This window comes from Aythya fuligula, chromosome 17 (assembly GCF_009819795.1).
Source record: "Aythya fuligula isolate bAytFul2 chromosome 17, bAytFul2.pri, whole genome shotgun sequence".
NCBI lineage: Eukaryota > Metazoa > Chordata > Aves > Anseriformes > Anatidae > Aythya > Aythya fuligula.
In genome coordinates, this window is record NC_045575.1 from 15430143 (window position 1) to 15444471 (window position 14329).

The window sequence follows — 14329 nt, forward strand, 5'->3', positions numbered from 1 at the left end:
GAGTGTGCCGGGAAATGTAGTTCTGGGACTCCGGACTTCCGGGAGGCCATGTTGAGTGCCCAGAGCATGCCGGGAAATTAAGTTCTGGGACTCTGGACTTCCGGGAGGCCATGTTGAGTGCCTACAGCATGCCAGGAAACGTAGTACTCGGGAACTGGGGTTAGAGTTAGGGGCTGGGGCTAAGGTTAGGGTTTAGGTTGAGGGTTGGGGTTAGGGTTAGGTTCTTAGGGTTTTATTTTTGGTCAGTTATTTACGGGTTAGGGTTAGGTTTAGGGTTAGGTTTATGGGCACTAAATAATGCTCCTGGGCACATTTAAAGCACGGCACCGCCCGGGCACGTTTCTCAAGTGGAGCTAGGTGAGGTAAAGGAGTTGGGAACAGAGAGGTATTGCACAACGGTATGTTGCATCAGTAGCAGTGAGTGTTGTGGAGGAGGTGGGTATTAGGGCTGGCACACTAGCGAATGCTGGTTCTCTGTGTTTGCAGATGATGGTGAGCCTGTTTAAACTAATTCCAGTTGAAGAAGTTTCAGATATGTGCTTGGTGATATTGTCAGTTCAATATTAAAAGCTGCAGCAAAAGCACAGGGATTTTTTCTTCTAGAAACACTCCAGGTCTCTTGTCTGCTCTCTGCGTGCTTTTGAGCTAAAGCAGATTTAAAAAAAGAAACAAAAAAGAAAGAAGAAACAAACAAACAAAAAAAAACACAGCTGCTGCTGTGCCTCCTCTCTTCCTACTTTCTTGTGCTTTGCCCCTCCCCTTTCCCAGGTGATTGGGTTTGGGTGCTGGGCGGGGCCAAATTGTTTGTGAGCCCCAGGCATGGCATCAGAGAGCTCCTTCTGCATGGGCTGCTCTTTGGGGTAAGTGCTTTGTGTTTCCTTCAGTCAGTTGCAGGGCTCTTTAGGCAGGCTGGCGTTTTCTAGATTTTATGGTTTTCTAGATTTCTAAGTGCTTGGGATTCACTTAATAGAAGGCTGCTGGCTCGCTGTTTTTTAGGATAGCGGGATACTCTTCTGTTTTTGAGTTATACTTGAATCTCTAGATGTATAAAACCACTTGTGTAATTCACCAGAGGACTAAAACCAGCTTGATTACATGCTACAAGAGGCTTGACAGTGTAGATGCAGGATTGCCAAGAGACTGAGCAGGGTTGTATCGGTCACCTCTTTCATCTGCAAAGGGTGAGTCTGTGATTACCCCTGCCGGGGCTGCTGTGTGAATGTCTTTTTGGATTTTGTGGAGCTCAGTTGTTTTTCTTTGTGTGTGTTTATGTTCTAACTTTTTTTTTTTTTTGAGAGGCGAATAGTGTGTGTGCTGAGCATGGTTGGCAGGAGGAGGTGGGGAGCTGCTCAGGTTTTGTTTCTGGGAATGTGCGGCATCCTTCCTGTGCGATGCGACCGATCGTTGGGCAGGAACGTTTCAGCTCCTGTGTTTTGAGCAATGTAGCTTGTGTAGTGTGTGTTGTTTGGCCTGGGCAGAGTTTGCTGTGGCGCTGTGAGCGAAGAATCTCAGTTAGAGCTGGTGATCCGCTTAAGTAATGGAGCTGGGAAGAGAGAGGTATTGCAGCAGATACGCTGTGGCTGTGAGGTGCCTCAGAGTGTGCTTTTCTCTTGTCTTTGCAGGTGCTTTGTGCAGTCGTGGACAGGGAAGGGAAATGCTCATGTCACGAAGCACTGAGGGAAGGTTAGTGTTGTCAGCGTGGTCATCCCTTATCCGAAGCGAAGGGAAGAAGCTCAGGTGTTTCCCTCCGAGGGTCCGAGGTGAGGCTGTTTGAGACAGAGGAGCAGTGTGGCAGTTGGGTGCTTGCAAGTACAGTGGTCATTTTGTCCTTTTGTGTTCCCAGGTAGTGTGGGTGATGCTGGCTGCTCTTTTCAAGCTTGGACCTAATTTGCAGGTACAGAGGCAAGTAGCCTGCTGTTTTGAAAGGATAAAACTAAAGATGGCGTCACTTATGTTGTTGAGGGGTGGGTGCTACTGCTGGCAGCTGAATGTTTATTTTCTGCCTGTGTGTTCCTTTTTTCAGGCTGAAACGCAGTGTGCAGTCCAAGATGTCATGACCCGAGCCGCCTCTGGAGTGACTCTGGTGCATGATGAGCAGAGGTAGCTGTTAATTTTTGGGGTGCTGTTGTCACTGCAGTTATTTTCCTACATCCAATAGAGTAAAATTCCAGCTTACCTTTTAGAGGTGCTCTAAGCGGGTAAAAAAGAACAGATGGAAGCATCTGCCACGTGGGGCAGGCAAGCAGCTGAGGTACAGGAGGGGATGAGAGTAACTGTCCTAAGGGTGCTGTGGCTTTTGCTGCTGTGATTGCTTTCTCTCCTGTTTATCAGGTGCCACAGACAAGGTGGGCTGAGATAGCCTTTAGAGTAGGAGGAAAGCAGGTAGCTGGAATGCTGTGTGGTTCCTGAACAAGGTGTTGTGTAGAAAAAAGGTTGTCTGGCATGGCAGTTCCTGATGGCGGTAGTCTTTGGTAGGTGAAGAGGTGCCTGAAGTCCTGTCCTGTGTAGCCTGAGTACACCTCGCTGAGGATGAAGCTTGCTTTCCAGCAGTTCCCAAACCTGTGTTGAAGCTGAAATGCTGTGGCTGTATTTGGGTTGAGGTTGCCCCTTGGCGAGCGTAGGGATGGGTCTCAAGTCGGTGCAGCGGAGGGCCTGGAACCAGTGTTCTGTAGTGTGTTTTGACCCATCAGCATTTGTCCTTTTTTTTTTGACCCAGCATCACTTTGTCCTTTTGTGTTCCCAGGTAGTGTGGGTGAACTAATTCCAGTTAAGAAAGTTCCAGTTACTTGCTGGGTTGTATTGTCCTTTTAATATTCAAAGTTGCAGCAAAAGCATGGGGATCGTTGCTTCTAGAAACACCCCAGGTCTCTTGTCTGCACTCTGCGTTCTGTTGAGCAAAAGCAGATTTAAAAAAAAAAACACACACGCACTAAAAACAACAACAACAAACACACACCATTGGGTGATGTGTTGTGAATGCAACGATCATTTAATCCCTTTGTTTTCCCAGGTAGTGTGGAAGAGGGTTAGAGGGTTAGGGTTTAGGGTTAGGGATAGGGTTAGGGGTTAGGGTTCATTTAGGGATAGGGTGAGTGGGTTAGGGTAAGGGTTTGGATTCCGGTTAGGGTTAGGTTAGGGTTAGGGTGAGAGTATTAGGGTTAGGGTTAGGGTGAGAGTATTAGGGTTAGGGATAGGGTGAGAGAATTAGGTTTAGTGTAAGGGTAAGGTTAAGGGTTAGTGTAACGGTTAGTTTAGGGTAAGGTAAAGGGTTAGTGTAACGGTTAGTTTAGGGTAAAGGTAAGGGTTAAGATATGGATAAGGGTAAGAGTAAGAATAAGGGTAAGACTTAGGATAACGGTTAAAGGGTTAGAGGAAGGGGAAGACAAAGGGGAAAGGAAAGAGAAAGGGGAAGAAGAAGAGGAAAGGGAAGGAGAAAAAGAAGGAGAAGGGGAAGTGGAAGTGGAACGGGAACAGGAACGGGAAGGCTCCCCTGGGGAGTTCAGTTGTACCCAAACCCTCCCTTTGGGGGAACTTTTGGATGGGCGAAAGGGGCTTTGAACGCCTTTTCTGGGGCCCTATATGGAATTCCTCTCCCATGCCGGATAGGGCTGTGTTTCGGGTTGCTCAGAAAGAGTGAGCACAAAGGGTCCAGTTGCATGTGGGGCTGCGTGAAGGCTCCCCTGGGGAGTTCAGTTGTACCCAAAGCCTTCCTTTGGGGGCACTTATTTTGGGCAAAAGGGGCTTTGAACGCCTTTTCTGGGGCCCTCTTTTGAACTTATCTCTCATGCCGGGTAGGCCTATCTTTTGGGTTGCTCAGAAAGAGCGAAGACAGAGCGTCCAGTTGCATGTGGGGCTGCGTGAAGGCTCCCCTGGGCAGTTCAGTTCTACCCAAAGCCTTCCTTTGGGGGCACTTTTGGATGGGTGAAAGGGGCTTTGAACGCGTTTTCTGGGGCCCTATTTGGAATTCCTCTCCCATGCCGGGTAGGGCTATGTTTCGGGTTTCTCAGAAAGAGCGAAGACAGAGGGTCCAGTTGCAACGTGGGCTGCGAGAAGGCTCCCCTGGGGAGTTCAGTTGTACCCAAAGCCGGTCACTGACCCAGAGGCTCTTGCTTGTTTTCTCTTGCTAAGGGACAGAGAGGCACATGCAGTGCCCTTTAATTGCAAGGTGGCATCAGCAGAGCGCTTTGCGCTTACCTGTGAGTCACCAGAATGTGCTGAGGCATTGTAAGAAACCTCAGGTGAACCTCGGTGTGAGTCATCCACACGCTGGTATCCGTCATACTGGGGACAAGGTTTCCGGTGTGTAAGTGACTCTGGTCACGACCGCACGTCCTTGTACTTGCAGAAACAAAGCCTTCCTTGCAGTGTTGTCAAGGCCATTGGCATCTTGCCCGACCACTTGGTGATGCCTTGAAATGCCATCACACTCCCTGATGAAAGGGCAGACAAAGGAGGACAGCAGAGACGTGCCCTGACATTCCTACTCTCGGTCACTGGTTGCTGTCCTAACCTGGCCAGGGGCTGGAAAGGCAACTTTTCTGATGGGCCGGTGTGCCAGAGCACGGGACCGAGGCAGCAGCCGCTGAGTGGCACCGCGTGGTTCAAGCTGTCACCCAACAAGATATGGAGGCGACCGTGCTGGTTAGGAAAGGTCTGGGGGGCGCTCTAAGGCCCGCTGTGGGTCTCCAGCCCCGAGCGATGGCTAGAAAACTGTCAGGAGATGTCCCGTGCTTCTTGGGAAGACGAGCCACGCTCTCACTTGGACAGAGTAGTATCCGGTGGCAAGAAACCAGGACAGAACCTCCGCTTCTTACGTGGTGCCTTCTTTGTCACCAGGCAGGCCATACCACAGCCCTTTAGAGCTGTGGTAGAGCAGGCAGCAACTGAGGTGGAGTCAGCACACCGGAGGACACACGGCTCGTTGCAGCTGTTTGCAAGGGTAAGGGCAAGTGTAAGGGTAAGGATAAGCATTAGGGTATGTGTTATGGTAATGGTAAGGGTTAGGATTAGCATAAGGTTAAGGGTAAGGGTACGAGAAAGTGTTAGGGTACAGGTTATGGTAAGGGAAAGGGTAAGAGGAAGGGTTAGGGTAAGTGTAAGGGTACGGGTCAGGGTAAGGGTTAGAGTAAGGGTTAAGGTTAGGTTAAGGGTAAGTGTTAGGGTAATGGTTAGGGTTAATTTTAGGGTTAGGGTGAGGAAACGTAAGGGTAAGTTTTAGGTTAAGTTTAAGGGTAAGGTTAAGGTTAAGAGTAAGTGTAAGGTTAGATTTAGACTAAGGGTAAGTGTAGCAGAAAGGGTAAGTGTTAGGGTAAGGGTAAGGTTTAGGGTTAGGTTAAGGGTAAGGGTAATGTTTAGGGTAAGAGTAAGGGTAAGGGTATGGGTAAGGTTAAGGGTTAGGGTAATTGTACGAATAATTGCTTGGGTAAGTGTAAGCGTAAGTGTACAAGTAAGTGTTATTGTATGGCTTATGGTAAGGGTAAGGGAAAGTGTTAGGGTATGTGTTAGGGTAACGGGAAGTGTAAGGGTAAGGTTATAGTTAAAGGAAAGAGTAAGGGTAATGAAAAAGTAAAGGTAAGGATTTGGGTAATGGTAAGGGTAAGAAGGGTTAGGGTAAGGGTTACGGTACCGGTTAGGTAACGCAGTGTACAACCTGGGACGTCACACGCAGAGCTGCCTCTGGCAAGGTGAGTGAGGAACAGATGTAGCAGTTGTTATGTTGTAGCTCTCACTGTTACTGTATGCATCCCCTCTTTGTCTTTTAGAGGTGTTGTAGCTGTTTGAAGAGGGCAGATTGAAGCATCTGCCTCGGGGGCTGGTAAGCGGCAGAGGTCAGGGAGCAGATGAGAGTAACTTCACAGAATCACAGAATTTTCTAGGTTGGAAGAGACCTCAAGGTCATCGAGTCCAACCTCTGACCTAACGCTAACAGTCCCCACTAAACCATTTCCCTAAGCTCTACATCTAAACATCTTTTAAAGACCTCCAGGGATGGTGACTCCACCACTTCCCTGGGCAGCCTGTTCCAGTGCCTCACAACCCTTTCAGTGAAGAAGTTCTTCCTAACATCTAACCTAAAACTCCCCTGGCTCAACTTAAGCCCATTCCCCCTCGTCCTGTCACCAGGCACGTGGGAGAACAGGCCAACCCCCACCTCGCTACAGCCTCCCTTGAGGTACCTATAAAGAGCGATAAGGTCGCCCCTGAGCCTCCTCTTCTCCAGGCTGAACAAGCCCAGCTCCCTCAGCCGCTCCTCGTAGGACTTGTTCTCCAGGCCCCTCACCAGCTTTGTCGCCCTTCTCTGCACCCGCTCAAGCACCTCCATGTCCTTCTTGTAGCGAGGGGCCCAAAACTGAACACAGTACTCAAGGTGCGGCCTCACCAGAGCTGAGTACAGGGGGACGATCACCTCCCTAGCCCTGCTGGTCACACCGTTCCTGATACAAGCCAGGATGCCGTTGGCCTTCTTGGCCACCTGAGCACACTGCTGGCTCATATTCAGCCGACTATCCACCATCACTCCCAGGTCCTTCTCTGCCTGGCAGCTCTCCAACCATTCCTCTCCCAGCCTGTAGCTCTGCTTGGGGTTATTGCGCCCCAGGTTCTGGACCCGGCACTTGGCCTTGTTGAACTTCATGCAGTTGACCTCAGCCCATCGGTGCAGCCTATCCAGATCCTCCTGCAGAGCTTTCCTACCCTCAAGCAGATCGACACACGCACCTAACTTGGTGTCATCTGCAAACTTACTGAGGGTGCACTCAATGCCCTCGTCCAGATCATCGATGAAGATATTAAAGAGGACCGGCCCCAGCACCGAGCCCTGGGGGACGCCACTAGTGACTGGCCTCTAACTGGACTTGGCTCCATTCACCACGACTCTTTGGGCCCGGCTATCCAGCCAGTTTCTAACCCAACGAAGCGTGCGCCAGTCCAAGCCAAGAGCAGCCAGTTTCTTGAGGAGAATGCTGTGGGAGACGGTGTCAAAAGCCTTGCTGAAGTCAAGGTAGACCACAGCCACAGCCTTTCCCTTATCCACCCAGCGCGTCACTCTGTCATAGAAGGAGATCAGGTTCGTCAGGCATGACCTGCCTTTCATAAAGCCATGCTGACTGGGCCTGATCGCCTGTTTCCCCTGCAAGTGCTGCATGATGACTCTCAGGAGGATCTGCTCCATGAGCTTTCCTGGCACTGAGGTCAAACTGACAGGCCTGTAGTTTCCCGGGTCTGCCCTCCGGCCCTTCTTGTAGATGGGCGTCACGTTTGCTAGCCGCCAGTCTAGTCTAACTTACCTAGTTGTGCTGTGTCTTTGGATGCTGCATCGGCCTATGCGTTTCTTTTTGTTTCACAGGTGTCTTGCACAGGCTCAAAGGAGCAAACTGCACTCTGAAGAGCTGTGTAAGAAGAGGGGCTGGTCATGAGCTGGGTTGGAGCAGAACAACCAAGTAGCACAAGGTGACTATGAAAGGTGTCCGTCTTGCTTTGCAGGTGCCGTGGCAGGCTCTCCACAGAAGTGACTAAGGATATGAGATAAGGCCAGAGAGTGACAAGGAGCGGCACATGCAGGGATGGTTTTGAAGCGCTGCGGTGGCTTACTCTTCTGTTCATCAGGTGCCACAGGCAAGGTGGGTTGTAACATCAGTCGTTATATTTGCATGAAAGCAGTTCACTTGAATGCCACAGTGCATCTGAGAAGGGTGTTCTAGCAGAACAAGCTTGTCTGGCACAGCGGTGCCTGATGGCAGTGTGTTTCCTCAGGTGAAGAGGTGCCTGAAGCCCCATCCTATCTAGCCTGCACACAATTATCTGAGAATGAAAGCTGCTTTCCAGTAATTCAGAAAGCCAAGGTACGTCTCAGCCTTGAGCATCTTGGGCTTTTGGGCCTGTCTGTAACATTTGGCAGCAGCACTAATACTTTTTTTGGCATATGTTTAGCGTTTGGGGCCTGTGTCTGGGATTTGGGCCCTGTCTCGAACCAGTGGGGCTTTGTCCTGGGTTTTGGAGCCTGCCTCTAGAGTTCAGGGCCTGTGATTAGGCTTTTGGGGTCTGTGTCTGGGGGTCGGGGGGTTGGGGCCGGTATCTGGGGGCAAGGGGGGAGCTGCTTGTAGACCCTTGGGGCCAGCATTGAGGGGGTTGGGAGCTGACTGTACACCTTTGGGGCCTGCTTCTGAGGGGGGTTTGAGACCTGCATCTGAGGGAGGGGTGGGAGCTCTTTGTATTCCTTTGGAGCCTGTGTCGTGGAGGGGGAGCGGGAAGGGGAGGGTTGGTTGGGAGCTGTTTGTACACTGTTGGAGTCTGGGTTGACGGAGGAGGTTTGGAGCTGCTTCTACACCTTTGGGCCTGGCATCGGGGGTAGGGGGTTGGGTGCTGGTTGTAGGGGCCTGTGTTTGGGGGGAGAGCTTGGGGCCTGTGTCTGGGGGAGGGGTGGGAGCTGCCTGTACACCTTTGGGGTCTGCATCTGGGTGTGGTTGGTGCCTGCTTCTTTTGGCAGTTTGGGGTCTGCTTGTAGACATCTGCAGCCTGGGTTTGGGGGCTTTTCTGTAACGTTTGGGGTCTGCATTTTTGCTTTGGGTTGCATCTTGAGCTTTTGAGGCCTAGCAGTAGCATTTGGGGCCTGCGTCTGGGGCTTTTCTGTAGCGTTTTGGTTGTGTATTTGTGATTTGGGGCCTGTATCCAGGGTTTTGCCTTTTTTGTAGTTTCCATCTTTGTGTGTGTGTGTTTCGTTGTTGGTTGTCTGGGGTTAGGGGCAGTTTGGGGTTTGTATTAAGGTCAGTGTCGTTAGCGTTAGGGGGTTGATGTGATAAATTAGTGGGGGTTTGTTCATTGTCTTTGAGGAATTTGGAGAATCTGCTGAGGAGATAAGGTTGTACAATTTAATGGCCTTTATAACGGGGAGGATTAAGCAAGCAAATAGCAGGAGGGGGTGTTGGGTAAACATCCTTGAGTGAAACCAGACTCTGTGAAATTCCTTACCACAAGACATCCTTTTTGCCGCTTCACTTCCCCCACCTGAACACGAAGCAGAGGAACAACGACCCCCCTCTCAACAATAGACTGCGCAACCTCAGCCAGTTCAACAAGTCCCAATAAGCTGGAACTTGACTGCTATAAAACAGCAACCCTGGAAAGGGAAGTTGTGTGCTGTTGCGGAGCGGAGACTCCCCAGCCACCCAGCGCTGTTTTGTTTGTGCCTGCTTACTTGATTAATAAAATAATTTCAATAGACCAGTAAATTGTGTGGTCTAATTTATAACAATTTGGTGTCGTGACTCGGTGTCGTGGTTTAACCCGGCTGGCAGCTAAACACCACGCAGCCGTTCGCTCACCCTCCCCCCTCCCTCTCTGGGACGGGGGAGAGAAATGGAAAGTGAAGCCCGTGAGTTGAGATAAAGACAGTTTAATAAGACAGGAAAATAATAATAATACAATGATGATAATAGTACTACTACTAATAATATGTACAAACAAGTGATGCACAATGCAATTGCTCACCACCCGCTGACCGATGCCCAGCTTAACCCCGAGCAGTCCGGCCCCCTTCCCCCCGGCTAGCCACCCCTATATATTGTTTAGCATGACGTCAGATGGTATGGAATACCCCTTTGGCTAGTTCGGGTCACCTGTCCTGGGTCTGTCCCCTCCCAGCTCTTACTGCACCCCCAGCCTGCCTGTTGGCAGGACAGAGCAAAAGTCTGAGGTGTCCTTGGCTTGGTATAAGCACTGCTCTGCAACAATTAAAACATCGGGGTGTTATCAGCACTCTTCTCATCCTAAGCCAAAACACAGCATTCCACCAGCTACTAGGAAGAAAATTAATTCTGTTCTAACTGAAACCAGGACACTCGGATGAAGGCAATCTGATTGAAAGACCTTCGGAGGGGGCGCCCCACTGATTTCAGCGGCCTTCGCTAGGACTACTTTCATTCAAATCCTTCACCGACGAACCAAAATTAGACACAAGCAAATAAAACTGGTAAACCCCAGGCAATCTTTGTGCACGAAGCCTGAACGAAGACCCACGGGGTGGGTAAGTATAGGCCGGTGTTCCGTTCGGTTGGGGTTGGGTATCCCAGAACACAACAAACGAGACGTCTAATTGCGGACAAAGCGAGTGTGGACCCCTCGGTAGTGCGGTTCCCACATCCTGCGAGGGACTGGGCCATGAAAAGGGGGAAGCGATCCATGCGTGTGTGTGTGAAGGTGTTCCGGAAGATGGGACAGAAGAAGAGTAAGCCTTCTGGTCCCATGGGTGGGGTAACATCTGATGTTAGGTTACCCCGGGATTAATGATTAAAAATTGGGAGGATTCCCCTTTTAGGCGGGGAAGGAATAAAGTAAAAATGACACATTATTGTGTTGAAGTTTGGGGTGGTAAACAGATTCAAGGAGACCACCTTTACTGGCCTGTATTTGGGTCTTTTGAAGATTGGGTTCGTCAGACCTAAATATTTATGTAAACTCAAAGGAACCCTTTAGTCTGGAAGAAAGTGAGTATGCACACCTCTGGATAAATTCAGATACGAGGACGCATCTATATCCTCTAAAAGAAAAAGGAGGGCGGGATAAAAAGAGAAAGGACTTAGAAGTCCCGACACCGCCCCTGCCCTATATTCCACCGCCCGCACCAACGGCTCCCGTCCTTAATGGACTCCCTGAATTAGCTAATCCAGGAGAATCAGAATCGGATCATGAAATACAGGGGCCGGTAACCAGAAGCAGGGCAAGAAATCAGAAATCTGCTTTAAGGGAGGGATTATATCCCCTACGAGAAATAGCGATTGGGCGGACCCCAGCCAGGAATGGAATATGTGGCCATCCCCAGTAACTCCGGGGACGTCTGAGATTTTAAGAAAAGGACAGGAGGAGGGTAAGTGAGCTTTAATGGCAACTGGCATAATGTTTGCAGCTGCTGAGGAATGATTCTAACTGGAATAATAACTGTACATTGTATATTGTATATATAAAAACCCGGGCATTTTTGTTAAAGTATTCTTTTATACATATGTAAATATGTAAATATAAGAACTGCCATTGAGGTGTAGGTCTATGGGAACAAAATTTGCCCAGGCATATTATCGGCTCATCAGGTTTAAATGTCCTCAGTGTAATTGTCAACAGGCAGTTAAATTACAGTGGTCTGATTTTACTTGTGTATCTATATATTGTGGATTTTGGAGGGATTGGGATTGACTAGTAAAGAGCTTCTAGGAAAACAGTGCTGTAGATTACAATAGGAAAAGTTCAAAGCAAAGAAATCCCGAGGAAAAGCCCTCTAGGATGTATACTAACACATTGGAGGGATATAGTGGGGTGAGAGGGTACAGAAAGTAAAGAACTCTTATCAAATATTGTAATCAATGGTGGCCACTTTATAAACTAGAGGATGGAGCAGAGTGGCCCCTAAATGGAACTATTAATTATAACACCATATTACAGTCAATGTTTTTGTGGAAAGAAGGAAAATGGGATGAAATATGGTATATTGATTGATATGTTGTTTCAGTATCTTGGAGGGAAAAGGTATGGAATTAAGTTGAACTCAGACTAAGCCTTTGGTGCTGGTATTAGAAAAGTACGGGCTGGAGAAAGATAAAGGAAGTGTTAAAAGGGTTGCTGAAGGTGTTAAAGGTGTGGCATGTAGTATTTAACAGAGCTGTTTGAAATTGAATGAGCAGGGAAAGGTGATGTAGGCATTATCTAAGTAACAGTCTAGAAGTTTTGGTATATTTGCATATTTGCTGTGGTGTTTGTTCAGTTTCCCAAGCATCGGGGAGGGGGGAACAGCCTGCTCCACCAGCGGCCTCTCCAGCGGCCGCAGGGGGGCTTCGGCTCCAGCGCCTGGAGCGCCTCCTCCCCCTCCTTCTGCACTGACTTTGGTGTCTGCGGGGGGGTTTCTTGCTCTCCCAACTGCTGTTGAGCAGCAGGTTTTTGTTTGTTTGTTTGTTTGTTTTCGTGGATGTGCTCTCACAGAGGCACAGAGTGTATTGCTCATGGCTTGGCTCTGGGCAGCAGTGGGCCCCTTTGGGGCCAGATGAAATTGTCCCTTATCTACCACGGGGAGGTTTGTGGGTTTTTCTCACGAGGGCTGCCACTGCAGTTTCCCACTCCCACACCCCTCACACCCCCCCCGAACCTTGCCGTCAAACCCAATACACCGGGGCAGCTAAGTCATTACTGACTTGTAAAGCATCAGGGATTAAATTAACTAATGAAACCCTAAATGTGATGGGGGTAGAAGGGACTGGGATAACAGTGCCACTTTTGGGGAATACCAAGCTGAGACCAGGGGATAAAATGATCGCTGGGCAATTATTGTATGTATCCAAAGCAGAAACTAACTTGTTGGGAAGGGATTTGATGATTAAATTGGGCATTCAAATAGTAAATTGTTAGACTGGAATAACAGTGTTATTAATGGAGTGCTCTCAGGCCCTGAGAGCAAACGTATATTCACCTCTGACTGGAAAGACCCTGAAATGGGGGCGGAAGCAACAATATAGGTGGACAATTTTACCTCGGGGGGTTTACAGGGCCACTTATCTATATGGGTAAGTTTTAAAAAAGATTTTGGAGCAATTACAACCTCCCAAGGAGGTATTAATGTTACAAATATGTGGATCATTTTAAGGAAAATCGATACTCCCTGATGGGAGAGAAATGCTGAATAAAGTGATAATGAGGCAAATATTAACTGTTTTACATCAGAAGAGTCATTGGGAGGTGCAAGCAATGTGTGATGTTGTTCTAAGAAAGCATGTCTGTGTAGGAATATATACTTTAGGGAAGCACACATGCAGAGGATGTACTATATGTCAAAAGGTAAATAAAAAGGTCTTCTGTAACCCATCTAGAGGGGGACGGGAGCCAGGGCTTTGACCTTTCCAAAGTATACAGGTAGACTTTACTGAGTTACTTGTTTGTCCTAATTGACCACGTGACTGAATGAGTGTAAAGCTTTACTGCAAGGATTAAAGCAGGCCTTAGAGATTGAGTGGGATTTTCACAGCCCCTGGCACCCCTCCTCTTCTGGAAAGGTAGAGCGAATGAATGGTGAAATTAAGAAACAACTAACAATACTTACGCTGGAAACTAAGGCTTCTTGGGTAAAATGCTTACCCCTTGCACTGTTAAACATATGGACGCAGCCCAGAACTGATGTAGGAATTTCTCCTTTTGAAATGCTATATGGTATGCCCTATGACTTGGAATTGCCACTTGATCACCCTCAATTCTAATTAAGACTTGGAAAGAGGCTTTTTTTAATGCCACGATGGGAAGGCCCCTATGTTGTTTTGCTTACTGCAGAAACAGCTGTCCGGACTGCGGAGAAAGGATGGATACATGCCAGCCACGTTAAAGGACCCATTTGTGACGAGAAGTGGGAGATTGCTCCAGGAAACAAAGACCTGAAGCTCACATTGTGACGAACTCGATAGGTACCGTGGGTTAAGGTAGAGGCTCTCCCCTGAAGAACACTACTGCTGCCGAGAAGAACTAAAACCTCGTAGTTGGCTGCAACCCAACTGACGAGTGAGGCAGAGGAGTGAATAAGTGGGGAAAGAAATGGGCCTCAGCCATTCCTATCGGTATTTGGGGGTTCTCGCAGTGATTTCATCCTGCATAGCGACTCAACACCACCCCCACCAACCTTTTAAATGGACTTTAAGTCGATTCGAAGATCAACAGGTTATTGCAACCCAGATAACATCAGGGGGGCCAAGCTTTACTTCTACACTATGTCAGCTGATCTCGAGGCCCTGATGCTGGGAATATATGGGATTTTATTTCTGCCCACGTTCTAACCTGGGAAAGGGGTACTGTAAATGCCTGAATGTGTATTATTGTGCATACCGGGGGTGTGAAACCATTGCTACAGACTGGACACTCGGGGCTGGTTGGGATAAATTCTTACAAGTGGGATATGGGCTGCAAGGTTGTAACTGACAATTGGATCCCCGTTACAGGTGGCGAGGGTATGGTATAGGGTATACAGGAACCTTCCACGGAAATAAAGAAATTTGCAAGGTTCTATATATAAATATAACAAACTCGGACGATACTAGCTGGGTACTAGGAAAAATGTCAGATTTTACGAACACGGAACAGATAGGGGAGGACTCATACTAATAAAGAAGGAAAAACCCGAGACTTCCAAGGTAGTCAGGCCTAATAAAGAGTTACTAGGGGAAGGTTTGGTTGTCCAGACTGCAAAGATACCTGGGACTGCCCAAGCTACTACAGTGTTTTCTAGTAAGTTGACAGAGTTATCCTTTCCCACACTGCTTCCAAACATTGTGAAAAAAGAAAGGGGTTGTACCTGAGAGTAGTATGTGGA

General features: G+C 48.5%; 1 long non-coding RNA gene across 7 annotated transcripts; it reads left to right on the top strand.

Annotated features, from left to right (window-relative positions):
- Nucleotides 1–742: 742 nt before the first annotated feature.
- LOC116496023 lies at nt 743–14021 on the top strand. 7 transcript variants are annotated; one of them, XR_004253985.1, is made up of 10 exons: nt 743–860; nt 1073–1181; nt 1623–1760; nt 1844–1894; nt 2024–2100; nt 5763–5828; nt 7346–7392; nt 7483–7619; nt 7753–7841; nt 8974–9144. It is a non-coding gene; the product is annotated as an uncharacterized LOC116496023 (long non-coding RNA). The 7 variants fall into 7 exon arrangements; XR_004253988.1 differs by lacking the exons at nt 743–860; nt 8974–9144 and adding an exon at nt 13300–14021 and having other exon boundaries at nt 869–1181; XR_004253987.1 differs by lacking the exons at nt 743–860; nt 8974–9144 and adding an exon at nt 9832–9851 and having other exon boundaries at nt 869–1181.
- The last annotated feature ends 308 nt before the right edge of the window (nt 14022–14329 follow it).